At 42.6% G+C, this 9,879-nt stretch overlaps 1 long non-coding RNA gene across 1 annotated transcript; it reads right to left on the reverse strand.

Moving 5' to 3' along the window:
- Positions 1–5,487: 5,487 nt before the first annotated feature.
- Positions 5,488–9,405, reverse strand: LOC142290980 (uncharacterized). The gene is made up of 3 exons (XR_012750422.1): positions 9,334–9,405; positions 6,820–6,921; positions 5,488–5,609 (listed from the first exon to the last, which is right to left on the reverse strand). It is a non-coding gene; the product is annotated as an uncharacterized LOC142290980 (long non-coding RNA).
- Positions 9,406–9,879: the final 474 nt, after the last annotated feature.

Below are 9,879 nucleotides of genomic sequence, written 5' to 3' on the forward strand. Positions count from 1 at the left end.
GAAACAAAAATCGCCAATGACATTAAAATAAATCCCAAAATCTTTTATAAATACATTAATGCCAAAAGGAAAACAAAGGATAGTATCGGCCCCTTAAAATATAATAACAAGTTAGTTATAGAGGACAAACAAAAGACTGAGATATTAAATAGGCATTTCTCATCTGTATTCACCAAGGAACTGACTGTACCAGGGATCATTCAACAAGTGAAAAATCAAAGTCCACCACCCGATATAATTAATTTAACACAAGATGAAGTACGCCTACGTCTGAGTAAATTAAACATTGACAAATCCCCAGGGCCAGATGGCATTCATCCACGAATATTGAGGGAATTGAGCTCCGTAATCGACAGACCGCTGTATCTCATCTTTTAGACTCACTTGTAACAGGGTTGGTGCCTCAGGATTGGAGGATTGCTGATGTGGTACCGATATTTAAGAAAGGTAAGAGGGTAGATCCAGGCAACTACCGTCCAGTAAGCCTGACATCAGTAGTATGCAAAGTTTTTGAGGGCATTTTAAGGGATGACATGCAAAAATATATTGCAGAAAATAATATGATAACTGACAAACAGCATGGATTCATGAAAGATAAGTCGTGTCTAACCAACCTGTTGGGGTTCTATGAGAGGGTAAGTTCAAACCTGGATATTGGTAACGCAGCTGATGTGATTTATTTGGACTTTGCAAAGGCATTTGATACTGTACCACATAATAGCCTTATACTAAAGCTCCAGAAGCAAGGATTAGGGGACACAATATGCAACTGGGTAAGGAATTGGCTAAAAGATAGGAAACAAATAGTAGTCATAAATGGTACATTCTCTAAATGGGCTATAGTCAGCAGTGGGGTGCCGCAGGGATCTGTGCTTGGACCGATTCTTTTTAATCTCTTTATTAATGACCTTGTGGATGGGATTAAAAGTACAGTGTCAGTCTTTGCCGATGACACCAAACTATGTAGGATATTAAAAACTGACCTGGATAGTACAATATTACAAAAAGATCTGGATAAGATGTCAGAATGGGCAGATACTTCGCAAATGAGATTTAATGTTGATAAATGTAAAGTAATGCACCTAGGACGGAGTAATCCTATAGCTGCGTATACATTAAATGGAAGTAAACTCGGGACTACAGAACAGGAGAAGGACTTGGGTATTTTCATTACAAATAAGCTGAGCAGCAGCACTCAATGTCAAGCAGCAGCTGCTAAAGCAAACAAGATTTTAGGGTGTATAAAAAGAGAGATTAGATCCCGTGATCCCAACGTATTGTTACCCCTCTATAAATCACTTGTAAGGCCACATCTGGAATACGGGATCCAGTTTGGGGCTCCATATTTTAAAAAGGACATTCAGAAGTTAGAGTCAGTTCAAAGGCGGGCAACTAGACTATTACAAGGAATGGAAGGCCTCCCATATGATGACAGGTTGAAAAAGTTAGATATGTTTAGCTTAGAAAAAAGACGTCTCAGAGGAGATCTCATTTATATGTATAAATACATGTGTGGTCAATATAAAGGACTGGCACATGACTTATTTCTTCCAAAGACAGTACTAAGGACCAGGGAGCACTCACTGCGAGTGGAAGAAAAGCGATTTCAACAGCTAAATAGGAAAGGGTTCTTTACAGTTAGAGCAGTCAGACTGTGGAATGCCCTACCACAAGAGGTAGTAAAGGCAGATACTATAACAGCTTTTAAAAAAGGGCTGGATGATTTCCTCACTACACACAACATTGTTGGTTATAAATGACTTTGTGACCAAATGTAGAACTGGTGGAGGAAGGTTGAACTAGATGGACCTAGGTCTTTTTTCAACCTAAGTAACTATGTAACTATGTAAGGTCAGTTTGTTGGATCTTGGCTGGAGAAGGACTAGGATCTATAGCTGAGTCAGTATCCTAGAGCCTGTGTATGGACTGTTACAGACTGGAGATCAGTGGCCACGTGGATTTGTGTTTTTTTGTTCCCCCTGTTGGACTCAAGGATTTCATATAAGGACCATTGCCATATTTTCCCAGTTGGAATACCGGGAGGTGCCCCTGGATCTTTTGTCTTGTTGTGGACTCCTTGCAGACTTCAATGATTTATATTTATGTTTGGTGCTTTATCTTTGTGGTTCCAATAAAGCCCTTTGGATTGTTCCTTAGCCTGGCGTCCCTCACTGCTCTGTCGCATACCCCGTCACAAACTGGTGGCAACGGCGGGATCAGAGCAGAAAGAATGGAGGACAACGGCCCATTAACATCTGGAATTAGAACCTCAGAGTACAAGAACTGGACTGTGATAAGCCCACAAACAAAGGCCCGTGAATTAGGAGTCGGCTATAAAGGACTCTCTAAGGAGCAACTAATTGAGGCATTGGAAAACGCTTGCCTGCAAGATGGCACCGAGGAACAATTTCCACAGCAAGGGGAGGAAAGATGGGAGCTGGAGGTAAATACCCAAAAAAGTCAATGGGTTGTGTGGTATGAGGAGGAGATGGCACTGCTTGGAGATGAGGTCACCATTGAAAATAAGATGGATGCCATTCGCAGAGCTCAAGAGAGGGCATTGCTGGAGAGGAGGTTTGCTGTGGAAGCAGCTAGAGGCTCCAGACAAACTGTAACCACAGCACCCACTATGAGGGAATTCTACAGAGTGTCCCGCAAGGACTTTAAGCCATTTAATGAAGCTGCAGGCGACATTGAGAGCTTCTTCCAGGACTTTGAGCATCAGTGCCGATTAATGGAAGTCCCAGAAAGAGAGCGAGTCAGACACTTGGTGGGCCTCTTGGAGGGTGGAGCTGCCGACGCCTATAGAGCTATGGACCCTGAGTGGAATTGTGAGTATGGGGAGCTAAAACAGACCATTCTAGAACATTATGCCGTGACCCCAGATACTTATAGGACTTAGTTCCGTACGTTAGCCTGTGATGGGGAAGTGTTTTTCAAGATGTATGCCCACAGACTGAAACAAGTATGCCATCGCTGGCTGGAGGGAGAGGGGGCCTTAACTTGGGAGACGTTCGTCCAGGTCATCCTAAAAGAACCGTTTTATTTCTATTAGATCTTTTTACACCTAGGCCTGCGACTGGAACACGGGGGCATCCGCTACTTCTTGAGGAAAGAAGGTTTAATCATAATCACAGACGAGGATTCTTTACTGGACGAGCAGTGAGACTGTGGAACTCTCTGCCGCATGATGTTGTAATGAGTGATTCACTACTAACATTTAAGCAGAGCCTGGACGCCTTTCTTGAAAAATTTAATATTACCAGTTATGTATAGCAGATTTTATGACAGGGTATTGATCCAGGGAACTAGTCTGATTGCCGGATGTGGAGTCAGGAAGGAAATTTTTTCCGCATTGGAACTTGTTTGCCACATTGGGGTTTTTTTGCCTTCCTCTGGATCAACATGTTAGGCTACAGGTTGAACTAGATGGACTTAGAGTCTCCCTTCAACCTTAAAAACTATGATACTATGATACTATGCCAAGTGCCCTACTGAGATCCGGGAATTGGTGCGCAAGAGGAGACCAGAGACAGTGGAACAAGCTGCTGCTCTAGCTGATGAGGTGCTCACTATCAAGCCTCAATGGAAGAAGCTACTAGCGGAGGGAGCAAAAATGACCAGCTACCCAACACCAGAGGTTCCTTGTCCTTCAGTGCCCAATGTTCCTCGACCTCCTAGATCACCACCTCATGTGGCTACCCATGTGAATGTGCCTCCAGTTGGTTCTACCACATTTTCAGGAATGCAACGAGGAGAGAAAGTAGAAGAGCGAAGATGTTATAGCTGTGGGCATCCTGGGCATCTGCGGGCCACATGCCCATCTATCCAGTGGAGTCATCCTCCAAATCGACAACCACCTACAGCACCTACACCTCTGTATCAGTCACCAAGGTCTCCTACCTACTTCTCCAGAAGGCAAACTGGAATGAGTGAGACGCAGCGCAGATGTTATCAATGTGGGCAGCCTGGTCATCTGCAAGCTCACTGTCCAGGTGTTCGGAGGCAGAACAGCTGCAGACAATCTTTGCCTGTCCATTATCTACAGTCAATAGAATAGACCTGGCTCACTCGGAGGGGCGGGTGCTCTGGAATAATAAGTCCAGCAATACAATAAAGTCTATCCGGCACACCACAATGTAATGGAAGAGTCCTTGATATGGCTTGAAAAATATGTTTTATTGTGTATTTACAAAAAATAGTCCGTCCGACGTTTCGATCCACCTGGATCTTTTACAGGGATATTAGGACTAGTGAAAGAGAAAATTATACATAAAAAATTAGAATACAAATGAAAAAACAGTAAAACACTGTTATGCTTTCAAATAATATAATACATCATATATGTAGGGGAAATGGCGGAAACCGCAAAGACCACAAAACAACATATACATAGATTTCATAGGCACCAATAGGGGGAACATAAAAAAATAATAATAACTCCATTAGGCTAAGTGACAATCTGTTGAGACATGAAGACAATCATTAGAGAAGTGACAATACTTAATATTTGGACACGTACCTATGTGTCAAGAGAGCTGTCAAATTACATCAGTGTGAATAGGAGACAAAAACTGATCGTCAAAACTAATGGAAAGACTGCGCACGCGGTCTATGGTAAAAGGAGATAAGAAAGACAATTATCCATGGTTTGTATGAATAGAACAGAATTTAGTAAAAAGTCTGATTATCCAAGTCCAAGCAAGAATTGAAAAGGGGAGGCGTACCTTGTAGGTAAACCTGTGTGTATGATGCTATGCAAAATGCCCATCAATGACGTGCCGTGAATAGGTATGTAACAGAGTAAGTCTCCTACAGGAGTCAAATGGTGAAAAACATGAAAAAAGAGAATTATGATATAATCTGTGCTCATATAGGGAGCTAATGTACATAGGTAGTTAGATTAGATAAATAAATGTATAGGGTACCGGCCAAGGCCCTTATATATATGAACGTACCACAGTAGGAAAACTGATTAGTGATGGTCAGTCAAAATCGGATAGAGTGTCCGATCACCTGGGTGAAAGGTCACGTCACGAGGTAATTTCAGGTTATCTGTTGATGGTACATATGACAAAAAAATTAGGCCATGAAAAGAGAAAAAAGAAAAAGGAAAAAAGGGGAGCAATGGAAGTAAGAGGGGAGAGAAAAGAAGAGAAAAAGGAGTGTACCTACCCGTGTGGCAGGGTTGGTAGAGGTAATAGTAAAAGGGGGAACAACTGATCATATGTACCTGGTCTCGCTAAATCTGACCAGGTCAGTATGTTAGAGTGTACCGCTGTAAATAGGTTGTGGTGCGGGGTGATGAACTTCACCTGATGTGTCTTGTTTAGGTCAGGGGGATTTCAAGCAGGAAAAAGCGAAAATCCTGTGTGGATAGAACAGGTATATATCAATCACAGCCACACATCAGGTGGATGTGGGGAAATCCAGAAAGCTATACAAGTTATAAGGATATAATGCACCAATATACCTTCCTATGAGGGGGAAATCACTGAAAAGGCAGATTTATACATAGAGGTGTATCAAAGAGCATCAGAGGAGTACGTGGTGGGTCTGCAGATGAGGTATCCTGCTTAATGTATGTTAATCCAATCAACGCAGGAATGCTGTGTAAATAAAGAAATTCCATAGTATAATGGTATATATCAATCACATTAGTATATGAGGGTAAATGCAAAAGGAGATGAACAGACAAGGAAATACAGAGATATACCTTCCAATGAGGAGGAGATGGCAGAGCAGCCGAATGAATTAATGTAAGGAAGCCTGTAATTAAAATGCAAGGGATTTAGGAAATGGCCGGGCCTGGATGAGAAGAGGTAAAAGGGATAAAAAAGTGCCATTTAGGTCGTACCTGCGGTTAGTTGGTAAGGGGGTCCCCTGTAGTGGCGTCAGCGGTGTGCATAGGTGGCTGTGGGCTCTTTTATGTGTGGCCGGTTATCACAGCTGCGTCCACTTCCTGTTTAGGAGTGGAACGCAGTGAGGCTGATGAACCGCACGCCCGCGCATGCGCATTAGCGTCAAATCTCGCACATGCGCAGAGCGGGTGAAAATCAGCGTGTGCCTATGGAGCGAGGTGTTGTTTGTAAACAACCGCTGACAGCTAAGGCGGTGGATGGGATAAATAGACATTAAAGGTTATAATGGGATTGGGCATGTGTGTGTGTAATGGATTGTTTGATTATGTTAACGTGGGTGGAGCAAAGCATGAAAGGGGACATATAATGGTGATTTAAGAAGATATGATAATTAGGAAGATAAGAGCATAGAGATTATGGGGAATTTAAGGGAAAGGAAGAAAGGAAAAGGAGGATCATACAAAGGTTATAAAGGAAGGTAGTGGAGCAAAGCATGAAAGGGGACATATAATGGTGATTTAAGAAGATATGATAATCATGAAGATAAGAGCATAGAGATTATGGGGAATTTAAGGGAAAGGAAGAAAGGAAAAGGAGGATCATACAAAGGTTATAGAGGAAGGTAGTGTATGTCTAATGTGGGCTGTTATAGTGCTAAAATGGGGTGATACAGACACTAGGGAAGAAAAGGGATTGTAAGCAGGAGAAGAGGTGGGATAGAAAGATAGAAACGAAAGAAAAAGGAAGAAAGACAGAACTGTGAAAAACTTTATTGGTGTGGGATATGACGGATACTGAAGGGTAGTGTAATATCAGTGAAACATGCCAAAGACACATGCTCATGCGGCGTGAGTGAAACTTGCTAGGCAAGAATATAATGTTAGTGCATTCCTAATATATAGTGTTGGTGCATTCCCAATACGAAGAAATATAGTGTTGGTGCATACCTAATACAAACCTAAGACAGTGCTGGCAAGTGAAAGTGTAGGGTGCGTGACTTCTAAGGTGAAACAGTGGGTCATGGTCGGGTGCGGCAGGCGTTTCACGTGACTAAGGGAACCTGGAGGTGAAGAAAAGAGAAGAAGGGTTAGACATGGAAATCAGACATAATCAGACATAATCTGCGTAACAATTCATGTACCATCAATAATGATTATTATAAAACGAAAGAAAAAGACAAAATAGGAGACCCTTGCAAAGTAGAGTCAAGTGTATACTTCATACTCGCGATTCAGACCCTTAGGTTCAAGCGTGCCCAAGGTGTAAATCCAGAAGGACTCCCTTTCCTTGAGTTTTCTTATTCTGTCACCACCTCTGCGTATGGGTGGGATATGCTCGATTACCTGAAATCTCAGTTGGGCCACTGTGTGATTGTGTGACACAAAATGATGTGGAACGGGTAAAAGGATCTGTTGACACCGTATTGTAGATTTGTGTTTACTTATGCGGTCTCGGATATGTTGGGTGGTCTCCCCAACATATCCGAGACCGCAAGGGCACTTGATCAGGTATACGACATAGGAGGAGTCACATGTGAAGAAACCTCTAATGGGGTCACTTTTGCCTGTATGTGGATGTGTGAGGGAGTTACCTCGGGTGAGGTTGTTACATTGTAAGCAATGTAGACACGGAAAATTTCCATTTCTGGGAGTCCCAAGGAAGATTTGACGTGCTTCGGTGTGTGCAGATCCTACATCAGCCCTAACGAGATTGTCCCTCAGATTTCTAGGTCTTTTGTGACAAAATAAGGGTAAAGTTGAAAATTCAGTAATGGAGGGGTAGGCTGTTTGAAGGAGGGACCAATGTTTGGAAATAATACCTCTAAACAGAGGCGAGAAGGGATGATATGTTTGGACACAGGTGATGCGTGGGGTGTTGTTCTGCCTAGGACGTGGTTTCGACGTACAATTGTAGGCGATGTTACTAGGGTAGCCTCTAGACATAAATTTGTGTCCCATCTCCTGTAATCTAGTTTGGCGTTGTGAGGGATCGGAGACAATCCGCTCAATTCTCTTAGACTGTGAGAGAGGCAAGGCTTTCTTAGTGTGGGAAGGATGGCAGCTAGAGAAATGCAAAAGGCTGTTTCTGTCCGTTGATTTCACAAAAAGATCCGTACTAATAGTGCCACTGGGGGATAGAAGAACCATGGTGTCTAAGAAGTTAATTTGTTTCGGATCACTGTGAATAGTGAAAGTGAGCCCTATTCTATAGGAATTGATGTCTCGGTGAAATTCATTAAGAGAGTCCATGCTACCGTGCCAAATGACAAATACATCATCTATGTACCTTTTCCACAACAGAGTGTGCTGTCTCCACAGAGGGTGATTGTAGATGTATGTTGTCTCATAGTGCGCCATGTAGATATTCGCATAGGGTGGTGCCATGTTTGATCCCATGGCGGTACCCCTTTGTTGTATGTAGAATTGGTCCTCGAATAGAAAATAGTTATGTCCTAGGACTAAATGTAATAGGTCCATACATAGTGACTGTTGTCCTGGTGTTAATATTTTGTGTAACTCAAGAAACCAATCTACAGCTTGAATGCCATCAGAGTGCTCGATACTCGTGTATAAGCTGTTTACATCAAACGTAACGAGCAAACACTCAGATGGAAGGGTGCCAAATTGTGTCACCTGTGTCAAAAAGTCCGATGTATCTTTTAAATATGATGGGATTCTGGGTATAAGTGGCGTGAGAATCTTTTCGATGGTAATTGCTAGTGGTGAAAGGATTGAGTCTGTCGAGGCCACTATGGGTCGCCCTGGAGGCGTCTGGAGATTCTTATGTATTTTTGGTAGAATGTAGAAAACAGGTGTAACAGGATTGGACTTAATGAGAAATTCAGCAAGTTTGTTGTCTATGGTCCCTAGGTGTAAATGGTAATCTACCTTGTCCTTAATCAAATTCTGAATTTGGGATGTGGGGTCCTGGGCAATGGGCAGGTAAGTGGATCTATCCTCTAGTTGTCTGTGTATCTCGGCTAAATAGTATGTTTTATCGAGTACTACAATAGAGCCTCCTTTGTCGGCGGGTTTGATTATGATTTTCTTATTATTCTTGAGGTCTTGAATGGCCCTTTTCTCATCGGGTGTCATATTGTATTTAACCCTATACTCACCACTCTCAATGTCCCTGAGTGTTTTGTTGACATCATTGGTAACCAGTGAAATGTAAGTTTCGACCGGATGGTAGGTCTTTGGGGGATTGAATGTGCTAGAGAGCCTGAGATTAAGGTTACGTAGTGAGAGTGTGTCGGGATTGTGCTCTACGTCATCATTTCGTGTGTTAGTCTCACTATGGGCCGCGAAATGGGCCTTGAGCCTAAGGCTCCTGAAAAAGCGCCTCATTTCCTGGTCTAACTGAAATGGGTTAAATGAGGGGGTAGGGCAAAAAGATAGGCCCCTCTGTAGGACCTGAGACTCAAAGTGTGTTAAGTTATGGGAGGAAATATTGTAGACTATATTAGTCATACCTGAGATCTGGTCTGTATCCGATAAGACGAGTTTTGCCTTCCTCTTGCCCCTCCTTGTCTTCCGCCAGAAGGTTGTCTTGTGTCTAAAAAACGAGAGGAGTGAGAGGAAAAGGACTCGCTATCGGAGCCGGATGAGGCTGAGTATCTATTGTAATTGGGACGACGCAATGAGTTAGAGTCCATGAAGCGCCATCTGTAAACACGGTCTTTTAAGTAGTCCTCTTGATCTCTGATGAACTTTACTCTTTTCCTCTCCTGCAATGTCTTCTGAAATCCAGCGATTGTTTCTTTGGTCTTAGCCCTCAGTCTATCCCATTCGGCGGAAGGCAAGGTATTAGAGAATTGATCCTCTATGGACTGGATTTTTGGTGTTAATTCAGCAATTTCTTTCTGGAGATATTCGATGGTAAGAATAATAATATCCATTGAGCATTTATTTAAAATGCTTTCGTATTTGGAGCAGTACTCCGGATTATCCGAGAAGATCGTGGGATGTAGGGACACTCTTAAGCCTCTGGGAATTCTTTGAGCTTTATGGTACTCGGC

This window comes from Anomaloglossus baeobatrachus, chromosome 1 (genome assembly GCF_048569485.1).
Source record: "Anomaloglossus baeobatrachus isolate aAnoBae1 chromosome 1, aAnoBae1.hap1, whole genome shotgun sequence".
Classification (NCBI taxonomy): Eukaryota; Metazoa; Chordata; class Amphibia; order Anura; family Aromobatidae; genus Anomaloglossus; species Anomaloglossus baeobatrachus.